At 39.9% G+C, this 15,752-nt stretch overlaps 2 long non-coding RNA genes across 3 annotated transcripts in view; one reads left to right on the top strand and one right to left on the bottom strand.

Annotated features, from left to right (window-relative positions):
- LOC103350737 (uncharacterized) overlaps nt 1-5,644 on the bottom strand; it is a 131,918-nt gene extending 126,274 nt beyond the window's left edge. The window contains exon 1 of the long non-coding RNA XR_016212353.1: nt 5,414-5,644. This is a non-coding gene — a long non-coding RNA (uncharacterized LOC103350737). The remainder of the gene's footprint in view (nt 1-5,413) is intronic.
- The window catches only part of LOC103350738 (uncharacterized), a 244,303-nt gene that overhangs the window by 89,075 nt on the left and 139,476 nt on the right, over nt 1-15,752 (top strand). The gene's annotated exons all lie outside the window — the stretch shown is intronic.

Below are 15,752 nucleotides of genomic sequence, written 5' to 3' on the forward strand. Positions count from 1 at the left end.
AAAGAAATTGTTGGTATATATTCACAATGAACTATTTCTCAGCCATAAAAAAGGTAAAACATGTCATTTCTACAACATGGTTGGGTCTGTAGGTCATTTGGTGAAAGGAAGTTAACCAAGCAGAGAAAGACAAGTGCACATGATCTCACTCATGTGGGGTCTAAATAGAGCTGATTTCATAGACATTCAAGGAACACTGGTGATTACCTATGGCTGAGGAGGAAAGAGGGTAGAGAGTGATAACCTGATGGTTATCAGGTACTAAGTAATAGCTAAATTGTTGCTAGTAAGAGGTTCTGGAGTTCTATGGCATAGTACGGTGACTATAATGTTAAGGTACTGCATATTTCTCCATTAAAAAAACAGTAAGATTTTGGATGTTTTTCCATTAAAAAGTTGTTAAATAAGGAGATAGATATATTTTCTCTAACTGGACATTATACAATGAATACAAATATTATTTCTTTAAATTTAAAATTTTTTTTTAATTTTTAAAAAATTTTTTAATGAATACAAATATTATACCATTACATAGTACTTCAAAGATATATACAATTTTTATATGATTTAATTTTTTTTAACTTTTATTTAATGAATATAAATTTCCAAAGTACGATTTATGGATTACAATGGCTTCCCCCCCATACCGTCCCTCCCACCCACAACCCTCCCCTTTCCCACTCCCTCTCCCCTTCCATTCACATCAAGATTCATTTTCGATTATCTTAATATACAGAAGATCAGCTTAGTATACATTAAGTAAGGATTTCAACAGTTTGCTCCCACACAGAAACATAAAGTGAAAAATAATAGATGGTTTTTTTTTTAAATGATGATGAAATCAGATCAGACCTATTGTCATGTTTAATCCCAGTGAGAGTCAAGTTGGGAGTTGATAATTTCTTTCTTTCTTTTTTTTTTTTTTTTTTTTTTTACAGAGGATCAGTTTAGTATGCATTAAGTAAAGATTTCAACAGTTTGCACCCCCATAGAAACACAAAGTGAAATATATTGTTTGAGTACTCATTATAGCATTAAATCTCAATGCACAGCACATTAAGGACAGAGATCCTACATGAGGAGTAAGTGCACAGTGACTCCTGTTGTTGACTTTACCAATTGGCACTCCTGTCTATGGCATCAGTAATCTCCCTATGCTCCAGTCATGAGTTTCCAAGGCTATGGAAGCCCTCTGAGTTCTCCATAATGAAAGGACTAAGAGTCAAAGGGAGCACATAAACAAGTCTAGTACCTGCTAACACTAACCGATGGAATAAATAAAGGGGAGAGTGATCCAACATGGGAAGTGAGACACTCAGCAGACTCATAGAATGGCAGATGTCCTAAATAGCACTCTGGCCTCAGAATCAGCCCTAAAGCCATTCGGATCTGGCTGAAAAGCCCATGAGAGTATTTCAGGCATGGAAAGCCAAGACACTCTGGCAAAAGATCTCTGTGAGTGAGATCTCAGTGGAAAGAACAGGTCTTCAAAGAAGGAGGTACCTTTCTCTGAAGGGAGGAGAGAACCTCCACTTTGACTATGACCTTGTCTAAACAAGATAAGAATCGGAGAACTATATGATTTAATTTTAATAGGAGTTTAAAAATATAATTAAGAGTGTTTTGGTGATCCTTCAGGAAAATAATTTCAATGGAGCATTACTGTAAAATTCAGATCACTGATTGATGAATGTTTCAGTCTTAGGGATGAAAAAGAAAACAGGACAAGAACACTAAATCTTCAAGGTTAACAGTGAATGTTTCAGGTTACCTTTGATCTCATGCCTATCCAATACCACAGCTCATGCTTTCAACTCTTACAAATGGAATTTGAAAAGCTCACTTAACTAAGATGCTGATTCAGATATAATTTTGATTTCTGTATTGCTGATGCAGTATAAAATAGGAAGTATATTGAAATCACAGTATCATCTTCAGAGAGGAAGGTGTAGATGATTTTGATCCAAGATTCTTTTGCAATGGAAATTGATGAGGTCAATGCAACCCAGACAAGGTTTACTGAGGGTTTATGCTTGAATACAGGGAGGCAGCATGGCAAAAGAGATTCTTCTGACTTGTTCCCCAGTGGGAGCTAGCGAGGGGTTTTCACTGGGTTGGGGAGGCTGATTGTGCCTCTGGGTCTCTGGCTTTTCTGCCTCCTCACAGGACACCTTGATTTGTAATAGACCTGTTGTGCTGTACAGGTGCTGATTTGTTGTTGCTGTTTCTACTATTTTTTGTATGGCACGGTTGCTCACTAATGTCTCCCCAGAAAGGACACCATTGATTACACTGGGCTGCTCTGCTCATGCATATAGTTTGGGGAAGCCCGTAATTGAGGAGTAGAAATCTTATATTGCTACATTCTGGGAACCCCTTGCTCCTGACTGGTTTGGAGCTGGAGGTGGACACATAATCAGATTGGGAAGAGTTTGATTTAGTGAGCCCTGTTTCTGTCCTGTATCAGAGAGAGGTGATTAGTGTTTTATTATGTTTTCAGAGAAAGGATTCTCTTTTTCTTTCCCTCTCTTCCCCCTTTTCTCCTCTTGAGTTGACTGTACTGATAATATTGGCAATCATGAATTAAATTTGACAATGAATTACAAAATACTCATATTATCATTGTCTTATTTTCAAAATAGTGTTAGTTTGCTTTTAGAACATAGAGTGTATCAATCTGGGGAAGTTCTTTCTAAAACTATAATGTTTAAGTTGACAGAATGTTTTTCTATCTTGTAAAACTTACTTAGGAAGATTAAAAACAACATGTTTAATAACCGTATCTATTTACCTGATGCTTAGTTAGCATTCAGTACTTGAAATATAATGTCCAGACAAGCCAACAACAGAGTTAAATGTTTTTAGAAGATTTATCTTATGGTTTTTTCTTTAATAAACATACAAGTTTATGTTACCCCAAATGCTGTCATAGAACATTATCTCAAAATAAGTTCTTTAGCAAATTAAATTAAAAACATGTAGAAACCTGAAGAAACATTTACTCATGAGCCAAGGTATCTGCAAACTTTTATAGGAAGTCTTAACTTTCCTTCATTTCAGACAAAGAAATTTTGTCTGAAATGAAGGAAAGTAATTGGCATCATTTGAATCCATCATTCACTAAGCTTCACCATTAAGAATCCATCATTCACTAAGTTTCACCATTTTTGCACAAAGGAATCTTTCTTGGCAAGTACTGATTTTCTAATCTGGAATGGCTGCTGACATATTTTCATGTAGATGTGTTATTTTTAATAGTGAAGATCCCTCCCATTTGGGACTCAGCACATTAATTTTGGAGTACATACAAAAATCAAGAGTACATACAGTCAGCATTATTAAACATAAAACTTGACATTGCCCTACTTTGGTTGCAATTTTTGATAGTGTAATTCAGTATTATTTGTCCCTTTTACATTTCTATAGCAACTAGTTCTGAGGAAGTTATGTTGTTTGGTAGAAATTCTCTGGTAGAACAGAAAAGAATCATTTGCAATTTTTATTATTTGTCTTGTGCCAATGAGAAATTGAGAAATGAACTGACTTGTATGCAGAACCATAAACATGACTGTACCCTCCACATACACATGTGTGCACACACAAGTTTGCATGTCCAGTTTTACAGACATTAAGTACCATCTGACTACTCATATCCCTTAAAATGTGTAGCAGTTCATAGATAATCTGTTAAAAATTAGTGAGAAGGAAATAATTTACAAAAAAAGAAGAAACACCTAGCCTCTCCTGAAAAATCTGTTAGGTCACACATGTGGATTTGGTAAATACTATGTAGAAAATGTGGCTATAACTTAAAAAGAGGCAGGTTAACAGAATGTATTCCACATTCTAAGAAAGATTACTTGCAATGCACACTGCCACACAGGAAATTTAAAGAAAGCAAACAAACAAACAAACAAAACCTCAGTTTATGACAAAGTACACAAGCAACAGTTTATTTTTGTTACCAAACACTACTTTAGCTATCGTAAAATATTTTTATTTGGTTACTCTTATCAAGATTTAAATTTATCATATTATAACAATAATTCAGAAGATCCCAGGCTTTCTGCCTGGGTTATTATGTATCTGAAGAGATAGATTTCTGCTGAATATTTTTCAGAAGTTGATTGTATTTTGGAAGGACTGTTAGAACTTCTGAGTCTCTTCTCAAATGTCAAGATTATTTGACATCTTTTATGAAGACATTGAAAATGGAAAACTTAGGTATTGATTTTAAGCTATACATTTCTGAAATTCTTAAACAATAAGCTGTTAGTTTTCCATGTAGCAGAATCAGTCAGACTAAACTTTAGGTTTTGAGCATTAGAATATTTGCTGTCCTGTATGGTCATTGTTATATACAGTTAAATGAAATAATTCTTTTGTTAATTTTACAGTACTCATTTTATTCATTCATTGAACAAGATTGAATTGATTATTTACTGTGTGACAAAGTTTTATACCTATATCCTTGGATACAACATAAAGGTTAGCAACTCAATATTTTCTGAAACTTCAGGACTGGTTTTTACAGGTACTTTGAAAGAAGATCACTGGGCACATATACTAAGCGAAAGAAAAAACAAGACAAAAACTGTACACCAATGAATTACAAAACTACTATTTAACTAGGTTGGGACCAAAGGTCATTTGAGCTATTGGCCACAACTGTCTCAAAAGAACTTAGAATGTCAAGCTGACCTCTCAATGCTGAGTAGGTGACTAGCAGGGTTCAGCAGTTTGTTCTTGATGCACATCCAAACATTTGGGCATTTGTCCAATATTTTTAGCTAGGGCTTTTTCTTCTATTAATGTAGTTTAGCAAAGTGTAAAGTGTGGTTTGCAATAGAACATTCGTGGTTCTGTTATTACTGTATTTTGCAAATGAAAACAGCCTGTATGTCAATGGATATATTATTTTCCATTAAGTTTATATGGGGTTAAAGTAGCATGACATTCATTCTTGTATTCTGTGTTGTGAATTGAGAACTGCAGAGAGAGGGAGAGAGGATAGAGGGAGAGAGGGAGAGAGAGAGAAAAAATAAGATCATTACTTGTGAAACATTTTGTGAAAGAAAAGTGGATGATGTAATCGGGACTGGAGTGGCTAGGAAAGAGTGCAAGGAGGACGTATCTGGGAAGGGAACATGTAAACTGAGATCTGAAGGATGAGAAATCACTGGAAGGAGTCTTCTAGGCAAGGAGAACAGGATGTATAGGAATACAAGGTTAAAGGAAACTGCTGGTTTGGAAAAGGAAGGAGGATAGCTTAAACTCCCCTAGAAAGGTTCATTCCAACTTAGATTCGTGCTCCAGAGAAGTGCCCTGATAGCTGGATATCCTGTAGCAGCATAGCTACAATAACTGTCCATCCCCCAGTCCCTCTGAACAAGTAGGTGTATTTCTGACTCACTCTAGATGTCTGCTGTGGTTGGCGCAGCTCCGCTCTGCATCCTCCTCACTCCTAGACCCGAGACGATGAAGCCAGTATGTGGAACACAGCAGTTTGGGTGACAGAGCAAAAGAAAAAGCATGGCCGACTGAATCCTGGCTCTTAAAGCTCCCACCCACGTCACTTCCACTCCCCATTTCATTGGTCAGAGCGGTGACTTATCCCAAGGCAGCAAGGAATGTGATCACTTCATGTGCCCTGAAGAGGGGCAGAACTGGAAATACTGACAAGCGGCTGTGATATCTCCAATAGGGGCTCAGTGAGCAACCTGGCCTTGTATGTACAAGTATTTGTGTGGTATGTGCGTGTCTCTGGAGAGAAGTTCACGTTCTCTAATCAGATTCTCAAGGGAGCTGTAACACAACAATGATTAAAAACTGCTGGACCAGTTGAAAACTGTCATGTAAACAGATAATTGCTGTACAAGGCAATTTGCAGCATGAATGAGAGGCTGAAATGATTAAAGAATTATGTTTCTGTGCGTGTGTGCGCCTGATGATAAGGAAAAAGTTGTGCAAGTGTGTAGACCAAAGATAGGAGCCCAAATGCAGAGTGTGAAAGATTAGAGGGGAATTACTGATGTCATGGGGGTCCCAAAAGATGCCTGAGAGATGGGGCCCAGTATTCTATAGAATATTTTACTTCCAAAATTAAAAGATGTGACTCTACATCACTTAGTAGAAGAGGAGGCAGAAGGCAGATGGCAGATGTTCTCATGGCTTAGTCTGGATGGAGGGGATGGAGAGGAACTCTATTTGTGTTGTATGAGGAAGGTCATTTGCTTAGAATGAGGGGATTGTAGAGTATGCTAATAGTTTGGAACAGCTGTACGGGAAATCTGAAATGGAGCTGAGTGGGGACAAATAAAAGGACTGCCAGTAGCACATAGTCCAGTTGATGCTGGAGATCATGGATTTGTCAGATTGCCAGTAAGCAGAGTAATGTGATTTTCCTCTGTCCATGCTCAGCTGCCTGGAATCAGGGGCTGAGAAAGTTAATGGTTGGGCTGATCCAGGGCTGGGGATTGACAGGGCAGGTGTGCAACATGTTTTACTGATAACCTGAGTCTCTGAACAGGCAAAAACAAAGAACTAATCTCATTTTTAAGTTTTGAAAGTTAGTTGATCAGAAATGGTGAGAAAATGTTTCTCTCTCTCTCTTCGTATATATGGCTATAACTTATACTTGTACTTTGTTATAGTTCTTGCTTGCTGTAAAACTTCTCTTTGTTTTGAGCTCAGAACTGACCAGAACAATATAACTATGGTTAAGGATAAATTAACACAGCTTAATTTTTTTTTTCTAAAGAAACTTTGTTTAATGTATACAAACAAGTACAACTTTAGGAATATAGTTATCATAGCTTACTTCTTATTGACTAACTAAAACTATTCTTCAGCCATGTGAGATTTTTCTATGTTCCTAATACTCCTTTATGCCACTAAAAATCTAGCAGAAGAAAGGTAAGAGAAAAGAAAAAAAATCTCTAAAAATATAATTACATACTCAGGCAGAATTGCTTAGCTAAGCATCTTGTTATTAATTAATATGTTGTAAATTTTGCTGCTTTGGCTGAGAGTAAGATGCTGTGTTTAGAGGAGCCATTAAACAAAGACAAAAGGAAAACATCTGGAGCAGCTTAGCTTCAGTACAGACTGCAGGCTGAAATCACACTCAATGACATTTCTCTTTCCCCAAGTGCCTGCCAAATCCCTGAGATTCCCCGATTTCCATGAGGTTACATCACAAGCATTTGATAAAAATGGTGTTGCTCTTCATAAAGGCTATACATGCATACCAATGGCACACACAGTCCTGATAGGAATTCTGGTTTACTGAGCAATGTTTCTTGAAATCTGTCATTTTATTTTCTATGTCTTCAGAATGAAAGTCTCACCTCCTAAGTGTGTATTGATGACTGGCAGGTGAGGGAGAGCAAGCCAAGTCTGATCCTTTAGAATTATGTTTGAAGCAGAAATTAAATGTGGCTCTTCACAGCCTCCCTCAACAGGAAGCAGTTAGCAGTAGGCAAGCAAGTTCAAATTTTAAAGGGAGACTGTTGCTGCAAATGGCTCTCCCCCAGAAGACCCTCTCAGAATTTCAGTGGTGGGTAACTAGCAGGTTTCAACTCCAGGAACTAAGATAATTTTCTCTTCGCTTCTGGCCTGCCAAGTTGTACACTGTCTTCAGCGGAGGCAGTGCTGCCAGAATGAATAACTGGAGAATCTACTCAACTCTATTTATTTTAGAGTATGATAATTTGAGGGAAAATTAAAATTGTCAGTTTTGCATTACACCCTAAAGCTCTCAGTGCTGGTTATCTCGTCAGACCTAAAAAAACATGCTTCTTCAGAGAACTGTGTAAACAGATGGAGAAGCCAAGGAAAGAGGGGACTTGCTAAGGGCCACACAGTGTGCTCAAGGCAGGCTGGGCACCTGAGTGTCCTGACTGAGCTGACTTGAGGTCTTCCACTCTAGGTCCAGGACAGGGCAACATATGCATGCTGAGATCTTGGGGTTAACACTGAGCAGTCTGGTTACTCAAAGGGCAAGGACAATATATTTTCAAGGTCCAACTTCTGACCTGTAATGAGCTGTGCCAGAGGCCTGGAGACTTTAAGGGCAAGGTCTCTGTTGGTTCAGCCTTGCATACTTGGCCCTGAGCCCAGGTCTGGGCACAGAAGTATCAGTGGGAACTCAATCAGTGTGCAATAAATTATGATGCTTTATAAAACATGCCATATAATCTTGTTTCTCGGCTTGCCATGCTGCGATAGCTTTTCTTTTCAATCATAGTAGAAGACAGAACCCTGACAGATCTGGTGCTTGCTGCCTGTTTTGATGCATTTGCTTCTCTCCCTTCCTCATGCTTTCCAATTTTGTTTTTGTCCACAGGAAGGGATCCTTTTTTTTTTTATTAAGACTTATTTATTTACTTGAGATAGTTACAGAGAGAGGGAGACACACACACACACACACACAGAAAGGGAGGGAAGGAGAGAGGGAGAGAGGGAGAGAGAATCTTCCATCAGCTGGTTTACTCACCAGATGACCACAAGGGCTGGGACTGGGGCCAGGCCAAAGCTAGGAGCCAGAAGCTTCATCTAGGTCTCCCATGTGGGTGGCAGAGGCTTGCCAAGCACTTGGGCCATCTTCTGCTGCTTTTCCCAGACCATAAGCTGGAAGCTGGATCAGAAGTGGAGGAGCTGGGACTTGAACAGATGCCTATATGGGATACTGGAATTGCATGCAGTAGCTCTATCCACCTCACAACATTGCTAGCCCCAGGAGAAGCTCCTTTTGTACTGGCTATTCTTTATACCTAGTCTCTTGTTCCACATGCTGAAAAAGGAGAATTCCTTACATTCTTCAGTATTTGACTAAAAAGTCATATTCATACTGCCCTTTTAAAAATCATCTCCTTTTCCCACTCATTTGCCCGCATTCCTTGTCCCTTTAAGCTTGCTCTTTTTCTCATAATACTCACCTTCCTCTAACTTATTAGCTAATGCATCTCTTTATAATATTGATGTTTTATTGTCTGTCTCCCCCCTTGCTAGCATGTAATCCTACAAGGGAGTGGATATTCATTGTCTTTATTCACTGATACTCCTAATGTTTCAGCCAGTGTCTGACCATAGAAGACACTTTGCAGATAACTGTGGAATGAGTCAATGAATAAAGCTGGATTAGTGAAGCCAGTGAGTGAAAGGAATGTCGTCATCATTATCATCATCTTCTTTTTTTAATCTGAACCTTTTTTTTTTAAAGATTTTATTTATTTGTTTGATAGGCAGATTTGCAGACAGAGGGAGAGAGGGAGAGAGGCCTTCCATCCACTGGATCACTCCCCAAATGGTAGAAACAGCCAGAGCTTGGCCGATCCAAAGCCAGGTGCCAGGAGCTTTTTCCAGGTCTTCCAGATGGGTACAGGGCCGCAAGCACTTGGGCCATCTTTTTTGCTTTCCCAGGCAATAAGCAGAGAGCTGGACCAGAAAAAGGACTAGCACTCATATGGGATGCTGTCACTGCAGACAGGCTTAGCCTACTATGCCACAGCACAGCACTTCACCTTCTTTTTTAAAAGATTTATTTACTTGAAAGTCAGAACTACAGAGAGAGAGGGAAAGACAGAGAGAAATAGATCTTCCCTTTGCTGTATCACTCCCCAGATGGCTGCAATGGCCAGCACTAGGCCAGGCTAAAGCCAGGAACCAGGGGCTTCATCGAGGTCTTCCATGTGGGTGATAGGGGCCCAAACACTTAGGCCGTCTTCCACTGCTTTTACCAGGCCACTTATTGGGTAGCTGGATTGGAAGTAGAGCAGCTGGGACTCAAATTAGTGACCCTAAAGGATGCCAGCATTGTAGGCAGTGGCTTTACCTGCTATGCCAGCCCCAGGAATGTCTTCTTAAAGCCAGGGCCAACGCACATGAGGTGTCAATTGTGGCCAATTTATAGAGGTAGATATCAATTTTCATTTTCAGAAGTCCTTATAATTCATGAACTTGGTCAACTTCCAGAATCAAGGCTACAGACTTTTCAACTTATTAACTGTCAAACCTTTTGATTAACAATGTGTAGTTCAATCACTGATGAATTAAAAGAGGACATGTGGATCAGGATTTCTGAAAGTGTATATGAACTTCCCAGCATTAGGAGTGCTTGTTAAGTGTTCTAGTTCCTGAGTCCCAACCAGTTTACTGAATATAGATAAGGATTAGATACCTTGGTGATTTGAATGCATTATAAGATGTAAGAATTACTAGTATATAGCAATGATGGAATTGTAGTAGAACAAGATTTCCTCTACTATAGTATAATTATTCCCCAGGATGTTGATAAGATTGTAGTTTAAACAAAGTGTTCCTTGAATCAATCAATTAGGGCAATGCTGAGGGAATGGATTTTTTTTTCAACAGTATTTCTTGTAACCTTCAGTAAGCTGATATCATGGTGATGTCATCATTCTCAAGAATAGGTTGTAGTACAGTGCATCCCAGATTCATTCCATACCAAACATCTCTTTTTAGGTACCTCCTCCTACCTTTGGGGGAGAGGTGTTTTATTTTTCCTCAAAGGAAAAGTCTGGGAATTCCTGTTATACATAATATCTAATATTTATTCCTGATTTGAGCACTCCATAATTGTATTTTCTCTGGTTAATTCCCCTTAGTTTATAATCTAATTGAGGCTTTTTACATTCCTGAGAAGAAAGTATAAAATAGTTTTTCTATTTTTCATGGTTTCCTAGAGTTATCCTTGCAAATAAGAGACGTGTGTGTGTGTGTGTGTGTGAGAGAGAGAGAGAGAACAAATGTCAGACTAGAGGCTACACAAAGAAGCCCTGTACAGTGCACCTGAGTGAGTGTGGTGAGTGTGCTTGTTAAAATTAGCTTTGGTAGTTTAGTAAGTGAGAGTTCTGTCCTCTGTGTGAAGCATTATATGTTAAGGGGATACACACATATGAGTACACCTATCTCATGGGGTATGAATGAACACACTGGGGCTTGGTTCTTCTGTATGATTAGCACTTATCTGTTCCTTTGTTGCTTTCCAATTCTGTGGCATGGGCCCTGAAAAAGGAGGGTTATGTGCTTGGAATAAACAGCCTTCCCCCCATTGGAAAGCCACACAAGGTCCACAGCCCATTACATCCTTCAGTGTAATGGAAGCGTCCCCACTTGGGCAATTGTTGTCCACAGATGTAATGAACCAAAGGGAAGGTAATGAGAAGCAACTGTCACGGCATCTCGAGGGCCCAGTTTCTCCCACCACACAATTACACTGTGACCCTAGAGAAACGGAGAAGACTGTAACATTCTCCCCTTTCCTGATGGTCTTCAGATCAGTCCTGGCTTACCAGAGGGAGCTGAAATGCACCGGTTTTCATCTGACAGTCCAGAGGGTGTCCCAGGAAATCTATGATTCTAATAAGGAGGCAGCTCTACACATAGTCACACAGGGCTTCCTCAGTGTGAATCTGGCCTCTTGCCTGAGAGATGCCAGGAGCCTAAGATGGTCCTTTCCTGCGTTTTTCTGGCGTGTGTTTGCGGGGTGAGAAATGCTCCTTCTTTCATCACAGGGGAATCTAGAGAGCAGGCTCATGGGCAGAGCCACATTTCTGTTAGCAGAAGATGTGCTGAAGCTTAAAAGAACAAAAAGCCGTCTTTTAAGCTTTGATGGGAAAATGCAGTGATGGCTGTTCTTGGCTCCTGTGTATCACCAGTCTTATTTCTGAGTCACATTTCAGCAATGGCATTGACTGACCTGTAGAAGAAAGGCTACGGTTGGCTGAAGAGAAGGTAGAGGGTTGCCCTCCAAGTTGACTTCTAGAGAGTGTGCATACAGAAGGTGCCAAAAGGTGGAAGGATCTTACAATTCCTCTCATTGTCTTCCTTTTGCTCTGATAGCTGTGGCTTGCCCGCACTCTGGAGGCAGCCTGCCAACTGCTTGCTGAGCGGTGAATGGGAACAAGCTGGGCTGCTGTGTTGCTTGGCAAGGAGAGAACGGCAGTGCAGGCTGGCTGCTGGCTGCGGGACGCTGCTTCCCACTCCTCTGTGCCCCTGCCTGCAGGAAGCCCCCAGGTGGCATTAGGGAGAATTAGCGTGTAAATTACAGGGCTTGCTAATTTCTCACCACTTCATTAGTTGACAGTTCAATGAAAGTGCTCTGCTGTCATTCCCCTCACGTCAGCAGCACTGACCCTTCTCATCAGCTGGAGCAGAGGAGCAGAGTTGAGTCGTGTGGTGTTGACACGCGTGTGGCCTTAGATTTCCACCCCCTCACATCATGTGTGCTTGTTTATTCTATGACCCTGTTACTAGCAATTACTTCCTCAGATGTCCCTGCAGCGTCTCCCTCACATCTTATTATTATTATTTTTTTAATGCTTGCTTTAGCACTGTGAGGAAAAGATGGAAATTACTCCTGACCCTATCTATCCATGTCCTTTTACAGCTTGGGTTCAAAGATAGTCCAGAAAGAAAGAAAAAGAAAATGATAGATTATATTTACATGAACTCTTTCTTATAGCCTTCATCAGAGCTTATATATATATATATATGTATATATGTGTGTGTGTATATTTATATATATGTTTCTGAGAGCTTGGTATGTAACAGGCAGTGTATATTTTTTATTGATTGATTTGAAAGGCAAAGTGACAGAAATGGAGCGACAGAAGAGAGACAGAGAGACAGAGAGAGAGAGAGAGAGAAAATTGATTTTCTCTCTACTGGTTCATTTCCCAGATGCTGGCTTCTGGGTTAGGCCAAACCGAGAGCCCAGATCTCCATCCTGGAGTTCCTGAACTCTTGAGCTATCACAGACTGCCTTCCTGGGCGCATTAACATGAAGCTGGATTGGAAGTGGCGTGGCCAGGACTCGAACCAGCCCTCTGGTGTGGGTTGCAGGCATACCAAGAAACAGCTTAAGCTATTGCACAACAGCACCTACTTCCAGGCAGTGTTCGAAGAACTTCACAATTCATTAAATTCTGTTATTTCTATTTTGTGCAGGAGGAAGGTGAGGCACAGAGATGTTAACTTTACTTCCTAGGACACAGCGTTTCCATATTGGAAAATTAGATCCAAAGCCCACACTATAAATACTAGGATATTTTGCCTTAGCAATGAGACACCAACTATATGTTGGTAACTCTACCAGAGTTTATTAGCCCAGTAATCCTTTTGTATCCATCAGTCAGGAGCTGTTTGTTGAGTACCTCCTATCTCTGAGGGCCCATGCTTATTAGCAAATATAAGTACATATGGATTAGGAGTTGACTCACTTTTCTCTATAGAGCATTAGATAGCAAAGATTTTTGACTTTGAAGGAAACATGGTCCCTGTCCCAACTAGTATGAAAGCAGCTATGAACAATATGTCCTTACTTGAATATGTCTGTATTCTAATATAACTACAAAAATAAGCAGCAGACTGTATTTGGCCCATGGACCACATCTGTGGAAGATAAAGAAGCTCTAAGATAAACCCAGGTCCATCAATATAGTGTAATTGAATGTGAAGCTGTATGGTCCTGCCCATCCATCCCTATGAGGTGTAGAAATTTAAAGTATCAAGGAACAGAGAGACTTGTGTGCTCTTTGATAAGATGAGGTAAATGGTTTCTAGAGGAAGTAATCAAAATTTAATGCATTGCTGATTGGGTTTCACTGATACATAGTTCTTATTGTAATGTTTGGTGGGGAAGTTGATTTCCCCTTCCTTCCTTGGTAATGTAACTCCAGCTTGTTGGTTACTATCACATGTTCAGTTCCAAGCAATGGCTCATTGTTAATGTAACTCCAGCTTGTTGGAGTTCATGTTCAGTTCCAAGCAATGGCTCATCATTGACTAAAGTTAATCATTACTGTGTTCTCTAGCTTACCAGCCTCTTTTGCAGCTAAACGTGGCTGGGAGACCCAGCTCTGATGAATTAGAATTAGGGAACACCTTCTGGGTGAAGTGAGGAGGATTCTTGGGAAACTTTTTGCTTTTCTGATCAATGGGAGAGACAAAGCTAGGGCCACACATCATGCCTCACATTTTCTTGCACACATGTAAACACTAGGATGACCTGGGTCAACCTTACAACCATCGTCATAGGTGGGAAATTGGGACAAGGGGATGGCTTTTGATAACACTACTGTGGTACTATGCAGATACCTGGATGCCTAACCCTAGTCTTTTTGTCAAAAGATTTAATGATATGTTTCTACTGCTATGTCACTGTTGGAGGAATGACAAATGTATCTTTCAAAATAACCAGAAGTTATTGAGTTCTAGAAGTTTCTTTTTGGATACTTCAGAAAATTTTTACTATATATGGTAAAAATTATATCTACCTACTTTCATTTTCTTTTTTTAAAAGATTTATTTATTTACTTGAAAGAGTTACACAAAGAGGTAGAGAGGGAGAGGGAGAGAGAGAGGCAGAGAGAGAGAGAGAGAGAGAGAGGTCTTCCATCCCCTGGTTCACTCCCCTGATGGCCGCAACGCTGGAGCTGTGCCAATCCGAAGCCAGGAGCAAGGAGCTTCCGCCGGGTCTCCCACGTGGTGCAGGGGCCCAAGGATTTGGGCCATCCTCTACTGCTTTCCCAGGCCATAGCAGAGAGCTGGATCAGAAGAGGAGCAGCAGGGACTTGAACTGTCACCCAAATGGGATGCCGGCACTGCAGGCGGTGGCTTTACCCACTACACCAGAGTGCCGGCCCCGACTTTCATTTTCTTAGTAGTTTCCTTCTTCATTACCTGTTATGGCTCAGTGGCGGCCTCCAGCATGTTTTTGTTGTTGTTGTTGTTGTTGTATTTTTTGATTTTTTTCTATAAAAATTAATAAAAATAGTTTAAAACAGCACTAACAAAACAAATTTTACTTTTAACCAAACTTCTTTTCTGGCTTACACTATTTCCCCATCCTTGTCTACCTTCTGATTTTCTAGGCTCACCTCTTATTGGTTTTCTTTCCTTTATTATTGTATTTCAGTTCTTTGTCGACTGGCTTTATAAACTCTGTCTTGCTACACATTTTTTCATTTTAGGACTGTCAGTAGTATCATGTTGAAAGTATGAAGTATGATCTTGAAGTTTGAGTCTGATGTTACTAAGTTTCAATCAACTGTTAACTTCAGTCATTTATTCAGTTAGTGCATGTTATTGAGTGGCTCTTATGTGCCAGTCACTGTTCTGTGTGCTATTGAATGAGAATGCATGGACCCTGGAAACTCTAGAGTCTTCTCTATTACCCCCCTTTTCCCTTGAGTTGTCATACAAATGATCATTCCATTAAGATCCAGTATAAATGCTATTTCCTCCATGAAACCTGAAGTGACCTATTAATTCACCCCTTTGCATTTCTACCACTCTGTTGTTTTCCACTTGTTTTTGGTTATTTTCCTACTTGATTTTATATTTGTTTATTGGTATAGATTTTTGTCTGGGAGTTCATAAAAGGGAACTGCTATGCCATTTATATCTTTCCCTAGTTTCTAGTCCTGTGTTGCTGCCTGAAATAGTCATACCCATATACCCAGTAAGGGTCATAAGCCATCTAAAATATACACTCTCTCCAGATACCTTAAACCTAATCTATATCTTGTCATCGCTTCTCTTAACTGTCAGTCTGTTCTCCCAGACCCCAAAGCCACTTCTTGTCCATCATCTTCTCCCCATTCTTCAGGTATGCCTCACCCCTTGTCTTTTCTGGACCTTCTCAGCTGTACCTCTTCCCACACTTTCTTACTTGACATAACTCTTATTGGGAGGCTCAGATCCTGGGGAAGGACATGGAGACTGAG

The sequence above is a fragment of the Oryctolagus cuniculus genome, chromosome 8 (assembly GCF_051225735.1).
Source record: "Oryctolagus cuniculus isolate XC-2025 breed Fujian yellow rabbit chromosome 8, ASM5122573v1, whole genome shotgun sequence".
Lineage (NCBI taxonomy): Eukaryota > Metazoa > Chordata > Mammalia > Lagomorpha > Leporidae > Oryctolagus > Oryctolagus cuniculus.